At 42.7% G+C, this 21,204-nt stretch overlaps 1 protein-coding gene across 9 annotated transcripts in view; it reads right to left on the bottom strand.

The window, feature by feature from the left end:
* The window catches only part of NFIA (nuclear factor I A), a gene marked incomplete at its 3' end in the record, with an annotated part of 358,370 nt that overhangs the window by 139,657 nt on the left and 197,509 nt on the right, over window positions 1–21,204 (bottom strand). The window lies entirely within an intron of this gene.

Genomic DNA, 21,204 nt, shown 5'->3' on the forward strand with positions numbered 1-21,204 from the left:
TCTGCCAGTAGTGGATGTTCATAGAATACTCGAGCATAAACTGTTAAGACCACACACCCCAATAATTTGGAGAGAGATCTCTATGTGTTTACTAAATGGATTAATGAACTACTGATGCCAGGAGATATGGACACTTTGCTTATTAAATGGAATATAATGCACGTTAGTTCTTCCTTTACCTTAATTCAGTGGTTCTCAGTTGGGAGTGATTCTGCCTTCAGGGTGATACTTGGCAATGTTTGGGTATATTTCTGGTTGTCACAACCAGGGAGGGGGGCTCCTGGCATCTAGTGGCAGAGGCCACAGTGTTGCTCAATATCTCCCGATGCACAAGACAGCGGCCCAGATGAACCAAGCATCTTGCCCGAAGTATACATAGTGCTGACGCTGAGAAGCAGTGACCAAATTCTTACTCCACTCTAGCATAGTATGCATATTTTTTTTTAAAAGATTTTATTTATTTGTCAGAGAGAGAGAGTACACACAAGCAGGCAGAGAGGCAGGCAGAGAAAGAGGAGGAAGCAGGCTCCTCGCCGAACACGGAGCCCGATGCGGGACTCGATCCCAAGACCCCAGGACCATGACCCGAGCCGAAGGCAGTGGCCCAACCAACTGAGCCACCCAGGCACCCCATAGTATGCATATTTTCAATTACTTTCAGAAAATGTAATGCAGGGGCGCCTGGGTGGCTCAGTGGGGTAAAGCCTCTGCCTTCGGCTCAGGTCATGACCCCAGGGTCCTGGGATCAAGCCCCGCATCGGGCTCTCTGCTCAGCGGGGAGCCTGCTTCCCCCTCTCTCTCTGCCTGCCTCTCTGCCTACTTGTGATCTCTGTCAAATAAATAAATAAAATCTTTAAAAAAAAAAAAAAAGAAAAAATGTAATGCAATACTAACCGAACACCTCCTATTCATTCCTTCCTTCCTTCCACGGAAGCTTATTGAGAGCCTGGCCAGGACCGTGTTAGGACTGGGGACACGGAGGGGAAGACTAGGCATCTGCCCACAGGCACCGAACAGTGCACACATGACGCAGTGAGCAGAGCCCTCCCACTATGGAGGCCTGTATCATAAAGGACAATGCAAGCACAGAGGAAGTAGCCCCTAAGAATAGGTGGGGGTGTCTGGAAGGCCTCACAAAGAGGTGGGGAGACACCTGTCTCTCCCAAAGGAGGTATATGAGATTCAGGGGAAGGACGGAAAAAAGAGAGGAGAGCAGGAAGTAGAAGAGGCGAGCAGGGGAGGGGAGGAGAAAGAGGCAAGAAGGAGAACAAAGAGGAAGGGAAGAAAGCAGGTCGGTCAGCGCTGGGGAGGGCTGGAGCTACGAACTGGGAACACTGATGTGACTGCAGAGTCTGGTGGGTCCCTACTTGATGGGTACTCTCCTGGCATTTTGGGTAAAATCAATCTCTATCAAGCAGGACTATCCAGAGCATCACAAGATATCTAGTGTCCCTAACTCACCCTTCCTTAGTCCCCCATACGCTAAAGGGTAGTGAGACACTTCCTCATTGGGCATGCTGACAAGGAGGGGAGCCTCTACTGACTTCCAATACCCCAAAGCAGCAACACTATCCCTGAACTTGGCTGGAGCATTGCGGGGCACCTGAAGGGTAGCAGGCTTGCAGTACCGGGGCAGGACAGAAGGTGAAAATGACAGTCCTAACTGGAAGGAGGCTGAGCCACTCCATTTCCAGGGGTCTTTTCCTATTGTTGCACCACGATCTTACACTTGCCAAGACAGACCTGTTGAAGTCGAATACCACACCTACACTACCAGGGACTGCGGCCTCCAACCCAGCACACAAAAGAGATTGCCGAAACACAAAAATGCACTCGGCTGATTAACATTTCACCCGAGACACATCTTGAAGGAGCAATTCCAACTCGGTCTTACTCTGTAAAAGATTTCGGCTGCAGTAAAACTCTCCATGTATTCTTCTGCATTCCTAGCAAACAGATTGAAAAATAGGTTTCCACTTTATTAGAAAGTAAGAGGGAGGCAATTGCTTCTATTTTGTACCATCACCCCACCAAACAGAAAAGGAGGAGAACGAAACTCCTTTACTCCTTGAACCGAGAGGGACCTTCTAACCAAGTCTTTACATACATGAGTGCTCCTGTGAACTACTCTGTTTTTCTCTCTCTTCGTTGAAAGCGAGAGGAAAAAAAAAAAAAAACTGGGAGAAAAGAAAGAGAGAAGCTTGCCCAGACACATGAGAAAATTTAAGTAAGGAAGAATCATATATAGACTTGGGGGTCAGGGATCTTTTCCTGGTGAGGTGATAGGGAGGAAATGCTCACATTTTTCCAAAAATGAAAGATAATGGATATTGATACCGAAGGAAGAGATCAAGATTCCAAGATTCACCCGAGAAAGCGTAGGGAACATGGCTCAGCGGCTTCTTTGATTTCAACTCTGGCAAAGCCCCTCTTTTTGGAATGTTTGGTGCTGGGCTCCAAAGAGTTAACATGATGTACAGAGTACTAGAGCTCAGGTGAAAATTATAGGAAAGAAGAGGAAGAGGAGGAAAATTCCACAGAGCATTGGTCTCTGTCTCTTCTGATGATCGAGCAAATGGCAAACGGCCTGAGAGTCGGCCCTGCAGTGGGGATTGCTAAAGCAATGGGATGGATTCTTTGCAGCTCGTGTAGCAATGCTGGGTTGGAGGAGCTCTACATCAATATTGATTTTCAATCATTCAAAATAATTAGGTGTGGGTCCTGCTTGGAATCTAGCATAGAGTGTCACTGCCAGGGCTCCTGAATCCAGAGGGTCACGGCATCAACAACAATGGCAGGAATGCCAACAAGGAACATTTACTGAAGACTCACTAGCTACTTGGCGCTAAAGCATACAGAAAAATGTGAGTCAGGTGTCGCCCTCTTTGCTTCCTAACTGGGAAAACTAACATAGAAAGTTGAAGTGATTTACTTGAGATCAAACCCTAAGGAAAGGGCAAAGCCAGGATGGAGACCGAAATGATTTTAGGCCTACCTTTGTCCCATGGGGACGCCTGTCTCATTATACCACAACTTGTCTCTATGCAAAACTACAACTTATTAACCCGAACAGCTCACCAATACACGACGGCCCTATGTTACATACTGCCTTTAGAGCATGACCTCAGATTATACACACCTGGGACGGGAATCTCACCTCATTCATTTTAAAAACAAATCTCTGCTCTTTTCCTATAGTGTAACACTCAGCGAGACTGCCAGTAATTTTTATTACCAATGATGATGATGATGTCCTATGTTTTTTCCCCACTCATTTAATCCTTCGACTCGAGCCCTAAAATGGCAAAACATATGAGAAACTGCATTCATTGTTTTGTTAAAGAGTGTGACTACCACCTGCTTTCTACCATTACCGGCAAGAAAATGTGACTGTCTTCCTCTCTGTCCCCCTCTGCAACATTCATATAGAGATAACCTGGCTGCTATTGCATTTTTCCAGTTTAAAAATTTAAAGCCAATAAATTCCAAGTACTACTAGGTTATTCTGCTAGACTTGTCCTTCATCCAGTTCAGCTCCAGAAGGGGATAATGATCTGTCATAAAGGTAAATTCATTACCCTGAGATAATATCATCCTACTCCTACTGCCCATTTCCACTATAAGGCGCGCTCTGTCTGCGATGCTGTATCTCAGTTCTCCAGGGAGCCCTTCACCGCCGACATAACAACAACACCAACAACAACAACTTACATTTATAGGGAAGACAAGACTGCCTATATTTTCTAACTCTTGACAAAGAATAGCTCCCAGTTCTGCTTCCGGCGCATCAGCTATTACCACAAAAGGCTCAGGAAAATCTGGAGTCTTTAAAAGATGCCTGTGAATGGATCTGCTAAGGGGTTCATAAAGGTTTGGCGATCGCAAGCAGGTGACTCAACTGCCAAGTTCGTCGTGCTGGGGAAACGCTCCCACTGGTGTCACTCCAGAGCAACTTCATAGGAACACAAAAAGGAAATGCGATCATCCCCGGATACCAGAAATGATTCTTTACAGAGTCATGGCCGATTCACTTGATCACCCAACACACTTCTCCAGGTGACTGATTTTCATCATGGTTTGAAAAAGAAAAAAAAAAAAAAATCACATTTTCTGGTGTTGGATTGAGGCATGGTTATAGAATGCACAAAACCTCTGGGGGTGGGCCCCACCAGAGGTTTCTCCTAAAGCGCTGCTTTCGTCTACAGTGGGTAATACACTCTCTGGAATCACTCTAATACTTTCTGAACTTCTGTGTATATGGTAGCGTGCCCGATGTGGTAGGTGAAGACAAGATGAGTTGGAAAAGGATGATACCCAGAAAGACACATGATGGGTGGAGTGCTTCCTGAACGTTGGCATCAGGGGACTTTTCTCACAGCCTAGGAGTTCTGCAAAGCTTAATGCGACACGACAGACAACGCTGGGCTGTGCCTGGCCTTGCCCATCCTACGGGACAACTCCTCCGGGACTCCCAGGCCAGAACGTGGGCATTCCGTGTGTGTGAGGCTGCGTGGGGCCAAGGAAGAATCTCCACAAACCCAGTGATTCAGGGGCCAAGGTCACTGTGTGGGTAACCTAAGTAATCGATAATGGAAAGTGGTGGAGAAGAGGTGGGTGATGGGGAGAAAGTGCTCGAGAAACAACAGGTGAAGGGAAAAAAGAAACTACACCAAATCCTACAGTTCTATTCAAGAACAATTCCAGGGTGTAAGAGTGAAAGAGCCAAAAGGCAGGCAGGCAGAGAGCCAGAGAATGGAGAGAAGCTAAAAGGCTAAGTAATGAGTTCCTGAAAACCATCAGAAGACCATTTCTTGCTAAGAGAAAGATACTCCTTAAGAGCCAGGCTCCAGGTTTGAACTCCCACAGCCCTCTACAAACCAACCTACTGCAACTAACACTGCCCATCTGAGTGTTAAATAAGAAGCTGGGCCCCAAAGGGATGGTGGTTGTTGTCTCTGTCATTTCCATCTACGGGAGGCTCAGCCCTAGGATGTGCAGAAGAAGGAACCCTGGTCCTCATGCGCTCACATGGGGACTGGTAAAAAGTGCCAGGTTCTCAGCTAATCTGCCTAAGAGGTCTGCGTGGATACCAGATGTCATGAGTCTACATGTCACAGACACCACAACTAAGGAGTCTCCAAAGTCTAACCTGACTTTCTGATCCTTGTCTTGCTGTTTTCCGCTGCCCCTCCATACTGCACAGACTTCCACAGCACCAGCCAAGGGCCATCCTGTGTATCATGGAGGCACCCGAAGGGACATCTGCCTCGACGCCAGGTGGGGCATGGTACTGACTTGCCTCAGGGTTATGCCCTGCCCTGCTAAGCAGTTTCATGACCTTCTGATGCTTCCCACCTTGCCATTCTTTCTGATTCCCCTCTTTTTTGATGTTGCCTCTTCTGGTTCTCTATCTTACCACCGCTTCTTCCCATTCCCCACCATATCTCCACTTTCCACCTGTCTTTTCCTCCTCCCTTCTCCTTCATGGGGGTTGCAGTTCCTCCCTCTCCTAGGAATACCACACATTTTAACATCCAGGGCATTTTGACCGTTTTCCCCTCTGTCCCTAGTTTTATGTTACTCTGTGCCTTTTTTGTGTATAGTGTGAATCTTGGTAAGGAACCATGAAATGAAATGTCGGATATGAAAAGCCAATGGAAATCTCCTTAAATTTCATGATGATAAGGATAGCTGCAGCTAACATTTGATGAGTATCTTTGCTCAAGCCCTGCTGCAAGACAAGCCCCACTGTTATTCCTATTTGCAGATGAGATTAAGAGACCTGGCCCAAGTTGAACAACCATTAGTTGGAGGCTGGTGGCTCCAAGTTCAACCTTCTTTCCCCCTCACTGCTTCCCTCATTTTGCATATCAGGAAGAAAGCAAAGACAGGGTCACATTTCAGTTCTCTCTTTCCTTATTTGACCCTCACAGATCTGGGTGTCTCAGGGAGCCTGTGCCAGCACTACGAACAACATTTCAGATGCCGAGAATGTCCACCTTTCCCCGTGCTACCAAGGATCAGCAGATAGACATAGTGGCAAGAAGCTAAAGGCCAACTTCGTGTTCTCTCCAACCCACCATCCTCATGGATATCCCTATCGCCCCCACAAGGATCTCTTTAGAAAGATCCATGATCTCAGGCAGAGCCTTGTCAGCTCTATTGGAAAAGTATCCCGACTCTGAGCATCCCATCTTTTCTGTCCTCTTCACAAACATGTAGACCAGCAGCTCTGTGAAGAGGAATTCATATTCTTATTCAAGCTAAAGATGTAACCAAAGGAATTCTAGGTTGAACATAACTAATGCTTAGAACGTCTGACCTTCAGGGGCGTCTGGGTGGCTCAGTGGGTTAAAGCCTCTGCCTTCGGCTCGGGTCATGATCCCACAGTCCTGGGATCGAGCCCCGCATCGGGTTCTCTGCTCAGCGGGGAGCCTGCTTCCCCCTCTCTGCCCACCTCTCTGCCTACTTGTGATCTCTGTCAACTAAATAAAATCTTTAAAAAAAAAAAAAAGAAAGAACAAGAAAAAAAAAAAAAGAATGTCTGACCTTCAATAGACTCAGAATGGAGATAACATAATGTTGACCTCTCACCTGGATGTCTATGGCCGCCACTGTAATCGGTTTCCCTTCTTCCGCCCTTGTCTCCTACACTGTACCCTCAGTAGCACACAGACCTGTCTCTCTCGTTCTCACAACCCGCTAACGAGACATCCATGTAATTAACAGGAAAAGCCACTCTTACAATAGCCCTGGTGGATTTCAGAGTGTGAGCCCCGGACTAGCAGCATCAGCATCACCTGGAGCCTTGGGAGAAATGCAAACTTCTAAATCAGAAACTCCAGGAGGAGTGCTCAGCCATGTGTGCTTTAATAAGATTTCCAAGGGCCGCCAGGCTAGCTCAGTTGGCTGAGCCTCCCACTCTTGATTTTGGCTCATCCCCCATCTTGGGGACGTGAGATCAAGCCCCTTGTTGGGTTCCATGATCAACGCTGAGTCTGCTTGAGATTCTCTCTCTCTGCCCCTCACCCTCGTCGTGCTCTCCAGCCCTCTTTCAATAAATAAATAAATATGCAAGCAAGTAAGTAACCAAATAAATAAATAAAATCCTTAACAAGACTTTTAAGTGATTCTGGTGCTGTTAAAGTTTGAGAACCACTGTCTTGCATGACCTGCACCTCCCCCACAGCCCTTCTAGGCTCCTCCTTACTCACTGCACCCCATCTACTCTTCCCCCACATGTCTGCATGTCTCACTCCCTCACCTCCTTCAGGGCTTTGTTCAAATGTCAACTTCCCAGTTAACCTATCTGTGGCCATCTTTTTCAGAACACAAATGACCCTTAACTCCTTCTTTCTCTTCCTTTTGTTCATTTTTCTCCACAGCACTTCTCACCATCTGGCACACTACATTGTATTTTGATTCTCCGTCTTCCTCAACTAGACTGTCAGCTCTTTGGTGGGCAGGGAGGTTAGGTACTTTATTCGCTGATGTAGCCTACGTAACTAGAAGGTCTCTGTCACAAAGTAGGTGCTCAATAAATATTTGTTGCATGTTGAAGGAAGGAGTGTTTCTGTTCTGCTGCTTAGTAATCATTGATTTATGTAAGATATCGGGTATCTCTGAGCCTCAATCTCCTCATTTGATGAAAAGAGGATTAAGGAAGATGAAAAGCATACACTGTGCTCCGCTCATTTTAGTCACTCAATTAATGGTAGCAGTTGTGATCATCGTAATAGGAAAAAACATTTCTTTTCTTTAAAGATTTATTTCTTTATTTATTTTAGAGAAAGAGTGAGAGTACATGGGTGGGGGAGGTGCAGAGGGAGAGGACAGAGAGAATCTCAAGCAGACTCCCCACTAGTGTGGAGTCTGACACAGGGCTCGATCTCATGACCCTGAGATCACAACCTGAGCAGAAATCAAGAGTTGTACACTTAACCAGTTGTACCACCCAGGCACCACAGAAGAAAGTTATCTCAGTATCACTAGAACCAAATGAAGAGTAATGGTTTGAAATTCTAAAAGTGTTTTAAAGTTGGGAGAACATTTGGGGGTAGGTAGCGAGGGTGGCAAAGATACATCCCCCTTTCTAGGAACACACTGTTGGGGAAAAGGATAATCTTCCTATGCTGACATGATTTTCCCAAAAGGCAGCATTTTGACGAATTAAGAACTAAAGAATTATAAGCATACGCTTAATTAATCCTTCAAAAATGAAATATGTATTGAATAAGAAACACATTGAAAACTCAGCTTTGTTTGTAGATGTTTTTTCCAAAATATTGCAATAAAATGTTTGGGAACATCTAATAAAACTAATATGCAGCTAGATTTTCCTGCCCCAAAACTAATTTGTGCTGATTACAAGATAGGTCACAAGGTCCACATACTTTATTTTTGATGCATCCATTCTAATTGTTACTATGGACGAAGACTAAACACAAAAAATAAAACATCCTGTTGGGGAATGATCTACCCAACACACACCACATGTTTTCTCTTCTATCATTAGTCTAAGGGGGATTTCCACAAAAACAAAATTCTTAGAAACTAAATTTTCACTCGTCATTGCTGCATATTCCCACTTAGTCACTGTCCTGGGATCTCCCAGCTGCTCTCCAGTGACATCAATCTGAGGTTGCGTATTAAAAAATAACCATAGTGAGGAGTTAGATATTTGGAGAACAAAACACTCTTTTTGTTCTGCTGTGCTTACCAATACAATATCATGATATACAGCCTAACAATTTAACACTGCTGCATTCCCTATGGTTTTTACTATGAACAAAGACTTTTGTAGGCTTCCCATCCCAAGTATCCAGGACTACGTGAGGGTCCGGGGACTAGCCCATGCCTCTCTGCAACGGATGGACGAGGTCAAAAGAGAAGCTGATCACTGTGTGGAGACATGGCAGTTGTTGAAAAACATGCCTTCACACCTACCACACTTTCCCTTGTGTAAATGACCCTTTGGGTCCTTAGCAACAGTAGCACATTCACGTAATGCTGTAAATGGGAAAGTTCTTTTTTGGAGGAACATTACAGATGGAACTCAAAAAAAAAGGTCACCAGGCCAGGAGAGCCTGAGAGCTGGCAGCAAGCACCTTTGGAAGCAGCACTGGTGTTTGCTTTTGTAGGTGAACTGGCTTGGACAGAACCTACCTTTTCACCCGCCTTGAAGAACCCAAAGTTCTTTCCACTTGGGGAAAGTGCTTTCAGACAATAATCTGCTATCAATCATTTCTATTTGGAGAAGAATTAAATCAGCATGTTCTCACTCTCTCTCAAAAGGCTCTGCATTCTGAATCATGTTTCTCTTTAGCCAACAATAGACTTTAGTCACTGCTAAGGGGATCTTCAAGCAATTGGGAAGATACTTCAGAGATGGAATTTTTAAAAATAATCACAAGGGCAAACACCTGTTCTCCCCATGCTCTAGCAAGACCCTTTCTAAAAAGCCACACAATTTCTACCTTGTGAGGCCAACTCTGCTTGTCTACATTCTAAAGTATATGGATCCAGTCTCTAAGCAAGTATTGGTTATTTAAAAAAAAAAATCAATGGGAATTGTTTATGGCTCAGCTTTAATCAAAAGTCTAGCTGTGAGAAATATTTAAAATCATTTGAAGACTATGAGATCTACTACTTGTATAGACTTTGTAAAGATCACGATGTAAATTTCTCTAGCTCTTACAAATTTCTTGATGGATTAGGAGCAAATCACCTCCATGGGTCACTCAAGATTATTTTCATTGAGTTACACATTTGCATCAGGTTCTCAGCTTCTTGTTAGTGGCCTTAAAAAGACCTATCTTACCAAATCCTTTACTGCATTAGCCTCAACAGCTTTGAATGCCACTAGACTCCTCGGTGTTCTCCCGTTGAAGTTCTATATGAAAATATCAGAATGGTGTGCCAGAAAACATTTTCTTTCCTGGAGGAATTGCTATGTATCACCTTATGGTAATAAGAATCACATAAATAGTCACGTAGATTTCTCTTTTCCTTTGGCTGCCGGGAAATTCAGAACCAAACATGCCTCAATGTTATTAATCAGGTAGATCCATATGGTAGAATCTTTGTTCAAGTTTTTCCTCTGATTTTACCTTTCTATGTTAATTTATATATTTCCCAACCCTTATTTTTTAAAACGTGTTTGCATTTTCCGTTCTGCTCTCCTTATTCTTTTTTTTTTTTTTTTAAAGATTTTATTTATTTATTTGACAGAGAGAGAGATCACAAGTAGGCAGAGAGGCAGGCAGAGAGAGAGGAAGGGAAGCAGGCTCCCCACTGAGCAGAAAGCCCGATGTGGGGCTCGATCCCAGGACCCTGAGATCATGACCTGAGCTGAAGGCAGAGGCTTAACCCACTGAGCCACACAGGCGCCCCTGCTCTCCTTATTCTTTATAAGCCATCTGATCTTTACGAAATGGAGCTATTATATTATACACACACGAACAGATCATATACATACAAACTACACATACACACACCTTTACGTAAATTTGGTAATCAGAAGGGTTACCATTTGTTTTTAATTTTGTTTAAAGACTTGTCATGTATTTATTTGAGAGAGAGTGCATAAGCAGGGGGAAAGGCAGAGGGAGAGAATCTCAAGCAGACTCCACCCTGAGTGCGGAGCCCTACATGGGGCTCGACACAGGGCTCCATCTCACAACCCTAAGACCATGACCCAAGACGAAATCAAGAGCCAGATACTTAACGGACTGAGGCACCCAGGTACCCCAGAAAGATCACAATTTAATAGTATATTTCTCTTCATGGGAAAGAACTACTATGAAACAGAAATAAAATTGGTTGTATTGGATTATTCCTTGTAGAGCATTATTTTAACAAGTTCCATAAATCCCTGTGGGCTACTACCAATATATAGAAATTGCTGTATCACACTTCAATAGCATTTTCTGTAATATTATTTTACCTAATTCAAATGAAGATTTAGACTTCACGGAATCTAATTTCTAATGGACTTGTTCTCAAAATTTCAGATGTGTTGATTGTTTACAATTCACTATGTTTATTCCTCATGCTCCAGTGAAGTGGGGAGAGATCTATTTGAATATCATATAATTACACTTAGAAGAAAATAGGCACGAAGGTAATGCATAGGGAAGTGTTTTGTAAAACTCCACGGTATAATACAAATGTTAGCTATTATTTCCACTGCCTGTAATACAAAATGTGATTATCAGAGATGCACTGGATCTGCTCATGATTCAAATTTTCCTGTGAGTTCCTTTAACGGATCTCCACAAAGCAGGGATACACTCAAGAATCCTCAGATATCTGAGATATCTCAGAATCTCAGAATCTCAGATATCTGAACACTCTTTGGTCTCATGAGACTAGGACTTAATATCTAACTTTAAAATATTTTTCCTATAAAACAGAAGTAAAAGCCTAAGAGATGAGAGATATTTTTAGTGGAGTTATTTGCCTGTTTATTTATTTTTTTTTCTTTTCTTTCTGGTTATTAAACACAAAGGAGCTATTCCCTAATAATCCAGGAAGCACAGAACTAAGACATTAACCAGCTTGTGTTCCAAACTAAAAGGAGGTTAAAAACACAGCATTGTAATACAAACACAGCTTATAAGTACAGCGTGTGTACCTACTGTTCTGCCATTTAAACTTTGAGTAGCTGTACAAACAAGTCTATCTTGAGGAAACAGACTGGGTAATTTTCCATTTGGACTGTTTGAAATTTCACCAAGAGCCTCAAACTAGCCGAACTCTGTACTGCCAGACATTTTCTTCCAATTTGTTCTCTCTCCTTCTCCCCATAAGATTTCCCTTTAACAGAAATGCTTTTCTTAAAGGTTGTACTTTAAGTAAAACAAAACAAAACTTCAGTTTCTCAGACACAGAGATTAAATTTAAAAGAGAAATTATAGAGGCAGTACCCCAGTTTTAGGACCTAAGGTGATACTCTTCCCCATGGCTTAAGAGAGATCCAGGTCAAGCTTTCATACTCTCATGTCTTTTCAAAGTTCAGAAAAGAATTCAAAAGGTCTAAAAGGAAGGCAAAACATGAATCAATGAAAAGATCCAGATGCAACACTGCTGCAGGAGAGGCAGTGAACGGTAACAGTGATGTGAGGGGTCTTTAGAGACCCTTCGACACAGGATGGGAATAAGCATGAGGAGGAAAACTTTAGCACTTAGTACGGAACTAGAGAAGACTATCTTCTTGTAGCTTTTGTACACTCACCGGAACACTCTAGAGCAAGTGTCAGGCAATGAGAAAGAGCTCTATTATACGATTATCTTGAATATGCACAAAAGTCCAATTTCCAAAGCCTCAGATCTCAAAATATGCAAAATGCTTGTTCTACAAATATACCCTTCTAGGGTGCTTTTTATAGAAAAAGAAATAAATAGGATCTTATTTCCAAATTAATGCAACCACTCTGAACAGAGGGATCTCCCCCCCCCCCAGTGTGTTATAAGTTATCAATAGCTAAAATAAAGTCCAGTTCATTTAAGATGGAAGATGAGGTGTCAAAATATTATTTAAAACTAGTAGTTTCCATTTTGGGGGGCACGGGCTATATGCTCAGCATACAGCTGAGTGCTTAATGCCTTTTATGCATTATCTCATTTAAGCTCTTAACAGCCATGAGGTAGGCACTATCACTATTCTGATTTAAAGAAAAGGAAATAAAGGCTCATCGGAGAACGGTCACTTTCCTGAGATCACAGCTACTTCACAGCTGAGCCAGCAGTGAAACCCAGTTTTCTGGGTTCCTAGTCCAGTGCTTTTCCTACACTCTGGTTAAATGATGGGGTGGGCTCAGTACTTGAACTCTGATGACAGTGACTTCACCACGTGTGTAAACTGACAGTATCTTTGATTTATGTTGCAAGGAGAACCTAACAGGGAAGGCTAAAACATGAAGGCCATACTTGTGGACGCTATGCTTTTCTGTTATTCCCCCACTGTCACTTTGCACAAGTCATACCAGATCACTTGGCTATTTTCTAAGTGCACCATGAACTTTCAGATCCTACAGAGCCTTTGGGGGCTATTTCTACTGATTTGGGATGTGCTTCCTCCTCCACTATCCTCATTCCTCTCAGCTGGGGTAAAATCCAACTCTCGGTTCCCTGTCCCTGAAGTCTGAATTCAAGCGTTCTCTCTTCTCCCTTCTCAGGGAGCTCTGTCTTTTTCACTCTTAGAGTGAGCACTTAGCACATTCTCCCTGCATTATTATTAGGACCACAGCTGCCCATCACCTGCAGATAAAAGTATGTCTCTTAAAGGACTGCCCCCAAACGATTTTGGTACCAGCCACGGACCTCACGCAGCATCCTGAATGTAGCAGGGGCTCAGTAAATGTTTCATTAGTTAAAAGAGGAAACTCGGGGTCTACTACTGCAACATTTATATCGAAGAAAGGACTATTCCCAAAGGAAGTAGGCAGTATTTTTGCTCACTCTTCTTTCTGAAAGGATTTTTCAGACAGGCTATTGCCATTCTAAGGAAGGTAATGGGGCTATTTTTCTGTTTAGGAACCAGTGGTTTAAGTAATGTAAGCTATGGATCAGTGGTTTGCAATGATGGGGCTGATCGAAAGACAATCATACTCAGCATTGCTAAGGTTAATGGCATTGCCTCTGATAGGGGAAATTTAAAAGTGGAAGATAGGGAAGAAACCAATAAAAACATTTACACACACCTTTAATGGTATGCAGCGTAGAACCCACTTAAATGAATCCCAACTAATGAAAACATCTTGAAAAGAGAGTGATTTTTAGAGAAACCTTTTATCTACAGGTCTTATATTTATAGAGCAAACCTTTTAAATGAATACAGGGTAAAAAAAGAATTAAACGAGTAATTGTTGTGATTCATCGTGGCTCATGTAACTTTCATCAGGCCAGTGAAATGAATGAACCATTTAACGAAGAAGGCTGTTCTCCACCAATTTCTGTCATATATGTCAGATTATACATAGCCTTCTCGGCAGGCACCTCAAAGCAGAAACAAGGTCTGGGGAATGCCTGAATCTTGCTTGTCCAGCTGTACGTAGAGGTGGGCACAGTCAAAGACGTTTCTGCGAAGGGGAGGTGAAAGAATTTGAGAAGAATGCATAAAAAGGCAATTGTGGGGGAAAAAAAAAGGCAATTGTGCCATAGTCCTCCCAATATATATATTGGACATTTTCTTTGAAACTTACTATCTTTTCCTTTTTCAAAATGAGCTTGGATGCTTGAATACACAAGTGTTTGGTGGACAGAGATGCTCCCTTTTTAAGATTTTATTTATGAATTTATTTGAGGGAGACAGAGAGTGCACTGCACATGAGCAGGGTGAGGGGCAGAGGGAGAAGCAGACTCCCTGCTGAGCAGGAAGCCTGGAGCCAGAAGCAGGGGCTTCACCCTAGAACTCCAGGATTATGACCTGAGCTGAAGGCAGACACTTTGAGCCACCCAGGCGCCCCTGGTGGGCAGAGACTCTAATGGGTAGAATTGGAGGCTCAAAAGCAGAGTTAAGAGCTGGAACCAGAAGGTGCTCAAAATTTCTAAAACTGTAGATATAATTTCCCAAAGATTCAAATTCTCTGCTTGACAGTTCTTTCAAACCAGTGGCATAAAAAACAAGACACTAATATTTCCATTTAAGACCACTAAATACACATAAGAATTACTGGAAACTGTATTCCTATAACCCTCACCATCTAGTGAAATATATCTTCTTGCCAAAATAATAAATGTGCTGGGTTCGAGCCTATTTTGTCTCTAAGCTGATTGTCCCAGAAAAAGAAAAGCTTAAGTAAAAGTCAACTAAAAGCAGATCTAAATGTCACTGGCGTATATTCGGTACTAACAAGAAAAAAGGCTGTGGATTCAAGGGAGTTTAAGAATCAAGTCATACACTAATATGCTAATGTCTTCTAAAGATTCCTTACATATATCCTGAATCAAATGGAATATCATTATTAGAAACTGTGAGTTTCATTCATTTATTTGTTTGGACTATTTGAGGTCATTCTAGGTGCTTACATTTTAAAAAAATTATCCTGGAAAATTTTAGAATTCTAGGTTAGTTTGGAATAAAGGGCAAAAGTGATATATATGGAAAGAATACCTTTCAGTATCCTAAGGACTCTGTGGGTAGGCGGGTAATGTTGTGGGCCAAATGGTAAAAGATGCTGCCCAGAAGAGAGCAGCATTCATTTCCCATGAAACAGCTTTGTAATCCTATCCACCTGAAAATGAGTCCTAATAGGTTGAATGGGGGAAAAAAAAAAAGAGAGAGAGAGATACAGCATATCCTCATTTTGCCTCCTAGCATTTGTCAGGAGACCAGGGCTGGAGATGAAGGAATTCTTGATGACCTGAAATTATTGCAATAGCTCACTTCAGATACTAAAAAGTGCTTTCAGATATTTCATTGTATCTTAACTAAATTCTTGGGAGGAAGAACGGCAAGAATCAGCAGTCCCATTTTATAGATGAAGAAGCAACGGCACAGGGAGGGGAAGTACCTTCCCCAAGGTCAGTTATAGTTACTGGTTCTGAATGTTTTAAAAGCATTTCACAGCCAGGCAAGTGACAAAGTCAAGGATCCGGCCTGGGTTTCCCATTCCTCTTCCACCTGTGTACCTGTCAAAGATCAAATAATTTTATTTATTTATTTATTATTTATTTATTTGAGAGAGATATAGAGCAAGTGAGTATAGAGAGGGAGAGCCAGAAGTAGACCCTCCACTGAGTAGGGAGCCTGATGCAGGGCTCGATCCCAGGACCCTGGGGTAATGACCTGAGCCGCGAAGGCAGATGCTTAACCGACTGAGCCACCCAGGCACCCCTCAAAGTTCAAATTAGAGGACTACCCGTTCTTCCTTTCAAGAAACAGTTCTTCCAGAAGAAAAGTTATTGAACTCATCACTTCAAATTTTACCCATTTTCTGGACCCTATAAGATCATGAAAATGAAGAGTGAGCAAGAAAGACACCATGTCTTACATTTATGCTTTCCCATAAAGTATAGGTTGAGTTTCTTGTTAAAATAACATGAGTTGGCCTTTCTTTTCACACGTGTATTTGCTTAAATGCTTGCACAGAGTCCACTTCTATTTATTCTTGCATCCTTTCTACTGCTCAACCTCTTACCGTGCAAAGATCTTTTCATGTCCAAGTCAGCTCTGCCATAGAGCATGCGTTTTCTCACACTTGGACTAGTTACACCTGGCTGTGCCCCACACACCATTTTCTGGCAGAGCGTTGCACTTGGGAAAGCCGGTGATCATGGGCAGATGAGGACAGAGGTGGTGGCAAAAAGGAAAGGCTGTCAAATATGCAGCTTAAATTCCTACCAGTCCCAGCCAAGACCTGGGGAAAGCCTTTCCTCCCGGATTGGCAGCAAACTTCTCATGTCTGGCCCCCAAAACCTCCTTGCTGGGCTGCCTGCTGGCCTCCAGTTAGCACAGGCACCTTACAATCCAGTAAGGAAGACGGCAAGCAACTGGACTGGCCATCTAGGCGCTGAACATAGGAAAAGATGGGCCGGGAAATTCAGCTCCTAGCAGAGGCCCACTCAATGTGGATGACATCATTTATGATCTCCCCTGCAGTAGGGCTTTATGGAAAGCTCATCCTGCATACACACTACCCCAGATCAACAAAGATCCCATAAGGCACGAGAGATGCATTTCATTCTGCACGGACAACAAAGGATCGTCAACCCAGACTACATGATGGGCAGAGTGCTACAGGAAAAAAAAAAAAAAAAAAAGCAAGTAAGAAAGAACAGCCCTTACCTTCACGGAGTTTACTGTCTACTTTATGATAACCTTGGCCTTTGCAGACACTATTCGGAGAATCACACACAGAAAGACGTCATATTAAAATGGCAGTTGTTCTATTCAAGATTCTAAATAAGTGACTTTCCAATCAACTTCACAACTTGTTGGCAAACTGAAGGAAGGATTTTAGTAGCCTTTCAAGTAACTTTCCCATTTCGGGTTATTTGGGGTGGAGAGTATATTGTTTGAGTGAGTGAATATAATGTGTGAAGATTCAGTGTGAATATTTCTGTAGTTCACAGTAAACATGAAGAAATTAGAGATAAGAACAGTCAAGTCACAGAAATTCATGTAATGTGCTTATGCCCCAAATGAAACTGTACTAGTAAATAGGGTCAGGGTGGCTGTGTACCAACAGGAAAATGTGGGACTGTGTCTGCCCAGTGTGCTTCTCACTGCGTCCCTCAGGCTTGAATTCTGTAACAATTTAAACTCAACAAATGGATTTTCTCTGATTCCAACCCAGCAGGCTAGTACCTTGGCTAGCAAATTCACCAGTGCCATGCTAAGCCTTCTTTTCAATATTTACAGAATAAAAGGCAATTTCGGTTTTAGCCTTGAGCACATCAGATTTTGACAGCTTGGAAATGTCATCCTTAGAGCAAGGACTTTTCACATTCACAGAGTTCTGGCTCTAACTATGCTCTAAATGCAAATGCAAATATCCTTGACCAGAAAACCTTGAGCATCATGTTCTAAGAATGTTAGTGAGATTACATGAAGTTCTTTTTAACTGTATTAGTTTCCCTCCAACATCTCCTAAATTGAATTAGAGTAAAGTAGGGAAGGCCTGGGTTCGAAAGGTGGATGCCAAAGAAGTCACATTTTAATTTCGTCCCCATCTCTCCCTTCTGGATGTTTTCTATCTGCCATCCAGTCAGTCAGCAAGCTTCATTCCAGGGAAGGCTGCTGGATGACTGGCCATTCAAGAATGAGACAGGATACAACTGGTGTGTTGGAGGCTCTTCAGAAACGCCATGCCTCACCCAAATGGAGCCGTACGCGGTGGGTCCAATGCTCTTTTTGCTTAACAAGGACCTTGTATTTTTCCCTCGCACACATACAGAACCTGTGAATCCCATTTATTAATCAAGAGTACTAGAACTTGGGATGCCTGGGTGGCTCAGTGGGTTAAAGCCTCTGCCTTCGGCTCAGGTCATGATCCCAGGGTCCTGGGATGGAGCCCCGCATCGGGCTCTCTGCTCAGCGGGGAGCCTGCTTCCCTTCCTCTCTCTCTGCCTGCCTCTCTGTCTACTTGTGATCTCTGTCAAATAAATAAATAAAATCTTTTTTTTTTTTTTTTAAAAAGAGTACTAGAACTCACTGATTAGGAAAGTACATCAATGGTACTTTTTTTACCGACAAAGCAAACTCCCAAGAAGATAAATATGTAAAATCGAAGGAAATAAAAGATGGTGAAACTCCTGCATTTGCAGCTTAACAAGAGCAAGAAGATGCTCAGAAAGGAGAGGGTAGGAAAGAGAACGGACTGCTGAGCTAACATGGCACAGTGGCCCAAGTGGTTTTTAAGAACACGATTGTTTAAAATCAATGTCGAGTGGTTCGTGTTCTGACACATAAGCTAGGTGCTCCCTCCCCAACCCTGTTACTCTACAACTTCACCAAAGTCAACTACCGACATATAATTTCTCTGTGGATACAATACAGACCTCTAAGAGAGGGACTGAACTCAGCACCGGGGGCGTGGGACCTGGAAGAGAGCGGCTGTGGAGAAGATCTATCACTTAAACTAACTCAGCAAATGCAGGAACCTAGAGCTACAAGGGAACTTTAGCCTGAAAGCCCTCTAAGAAATATGCAAAAATCCTGCCATAGACTGTAGATATATTTCTTCCAAGTCTGGGATGGGAGTTTTGAGCTCATTCTAAGGGGCCAGGAGACTGTAGGTACCATCTGGGAATCTTCATACACTTCAATATTTGGATTAAATATCTAATAAATCACTTCCATGAACACCAAAGACTTAACTACTGCTGTCTCTTGCACAGCCTCCAATCACTCGTACCTGCCTTCGTCATGGGCTCCACACACTATCCAAACACCTTCAGGAAAACACAGTCACTTTTGATGGCAGATATCTGTTTAAATATCTGTCTTCCTTGCTAGAACGTGTACCCAATGAGAACTGCGTCTGCATCTCATTTATCTTCATAACCCCATCGCCTGACACAAGGATTAGCACACCTATTAACAAACACAAGTATGATTGGGCAAGGATGAACTGGAAGGAGGAGAAATTACCTATAATCACCTATTCTTTTTCCCTTAAAAGACATTAAAATCCAAAGTTGGTGGTTACCAGGATGGGGGTTGGGTAGGAGAGATGTTGTTTGAGGGTACATCTTTGCAATTAATAGGTAAGGAAGTTCTGGAGACCCAGCACACAATACGGTGATTATAGATAATAAAACTGAATTATGAACATTATTAGGGACTAATTTTAATTGTTCCCAACACTAGAAGGCATGGAGATTACGCCACGAGGTAGAGATGTTAGCTAAGGCTATGTCATAACCTTACGAAATGTGACATGGGAGTGTACTGGCCTGCATGTAATCACTGTGTTGTATACAATAAAACTTACACAATGTTGTATGTCAAATATATCTCAATTTTAAAAAAAGACTCTGAACTCCCAAGGACAAGATCTATTCATTCACTCATTTACTCACTTATTCACTCACTCTAAAAATACTTCTTGAGTGCCAGGCACTATGTTTGGAATACAACACAAACATGAGTTTCAGCGCTCAAGGAGCATCCAGTTAAAATCGTGATTTCCTTGAAACACGTTAGGGGTACCTAAAGAAAACCCTGGGGCTTCTATTCAGATTTATTTTGCATCCTCTAAGAAACATTCATGAACTGGCGATTAATAATGCCATCTCTGTCACTTGGTACCTAGGTCAGATGGTGACACGTCATCTGTAGCACACAAGGTGCAGGAAAATTCTGCACACCCACTCTCACTGGTTTCACTTTCGGCACACTCTGACATATTACTGTTTGCAGGGGCCAAGATTCCGTGGGAGGGACTGACAGGTCATCTCATTTTAACTAGTTAACCACCATCACTAACCACCATAGGTATGCCATCGCTGTTGTCACTCCATAACCTCAGGTTTGTAATTTCCCTGGGAAGAGCAGAGAGAACAGATAGAAAATACTCTGAAAACCTTATGATGCAAGTGATTGGAGATATGATGATTGCTCCAAAACATTTCAGGGCACCTCACTATCCATTCATTATCTCTGTTCCATCTCAGACCCTCCCTGGGAAGATGGAGTAGCACCTTCTCTACCGCTTACTTGCTGTTGACCATGGATTTGTGCCTCAACATCCCTGAGCCTTATTTTCCTTGTCCTCTCAGAACTATTATGCCAAATTAAGATATCCAAATGATTTAAAGTTTCTAGTACATACTATTATTCAACGATGGTCGGTTCTCCTGCCTCTCCTGTTGAAGCATTGGAAAAATCCATACGGAGAGAGATCTGAGGCTGGAACTCAAACGTTCTACACAGTTATGGATGATGTGGCTACCCAAACTTTCTCTAGCTCCTGTATTCCAAAAGTATGCTTTCCTGATCACTTTATGTAGAGAAGTGCCATCTCAGTCTCCTGCTTTGAGCTGCTTTCACCCTTGACCCTCACTATCAATTCTGCTCATGTAGAACTGAATTCAACAATACGTACTGAAATAAATGAACGGAGGAATACATTATAAAGAGATGATGGGCAGCCCATCTAGACTGACTCTTACTGGCATCTGCTTTTCTCTTCTTCTCTCTCCTTCCATAAGACAAAGTTAAGGGCTATCATTCAACCACTGGTCTATAACTGAGGCTTCTGTATCTTTTCTCCACTAAGGACATCTTATATATAATATTTTCCCATCACGGAGCCTATGTCTCAAAGTATTTAACTTGCTATCTTTATTAAATAATGGATAATTCATCTCTCCCCCACCTTTTATCTAATGAATCTAAACTATGAATCTCTGTAAGTGTAAGATAACCAGTGGGTTCACAAATGGTGTCAAAAGCAACAATCTTCAGCCTGCCTAGCTTTTTCGGTGGGGGGGGGGGCATAATTTCTTTTAAGATTTTTCTTTTTGCCCCCTTCAGGGACCACCAGTTGGCAACCACTGGTCAAGAGGTTGTTGGTGTGTGCTGAGTTTTACTTATGTTGATTTCACGATATCAATTTGCAAATCCACTAGAACTCAAAGGACATGCATGTTCTGAACACTGCTACTCTTTGAACTGGCAGGTGCTTTGACAACGAGGTACTTCATTGTCCCCCCCTCTGTCATTAAGGATCTTACAGTCCAAAGCTGCAAGAATGC

This window comes from Martes martes, assembly GCF_963455335.1.
Source record: "Martes martes genome assembly, chromosome: 4".
Classification (NCBI taxonomy): Eukaryota; Metazoa; Chordata; class Mammalia; order Carnivora; family Mustelidae; genus Martes; species Martes martes.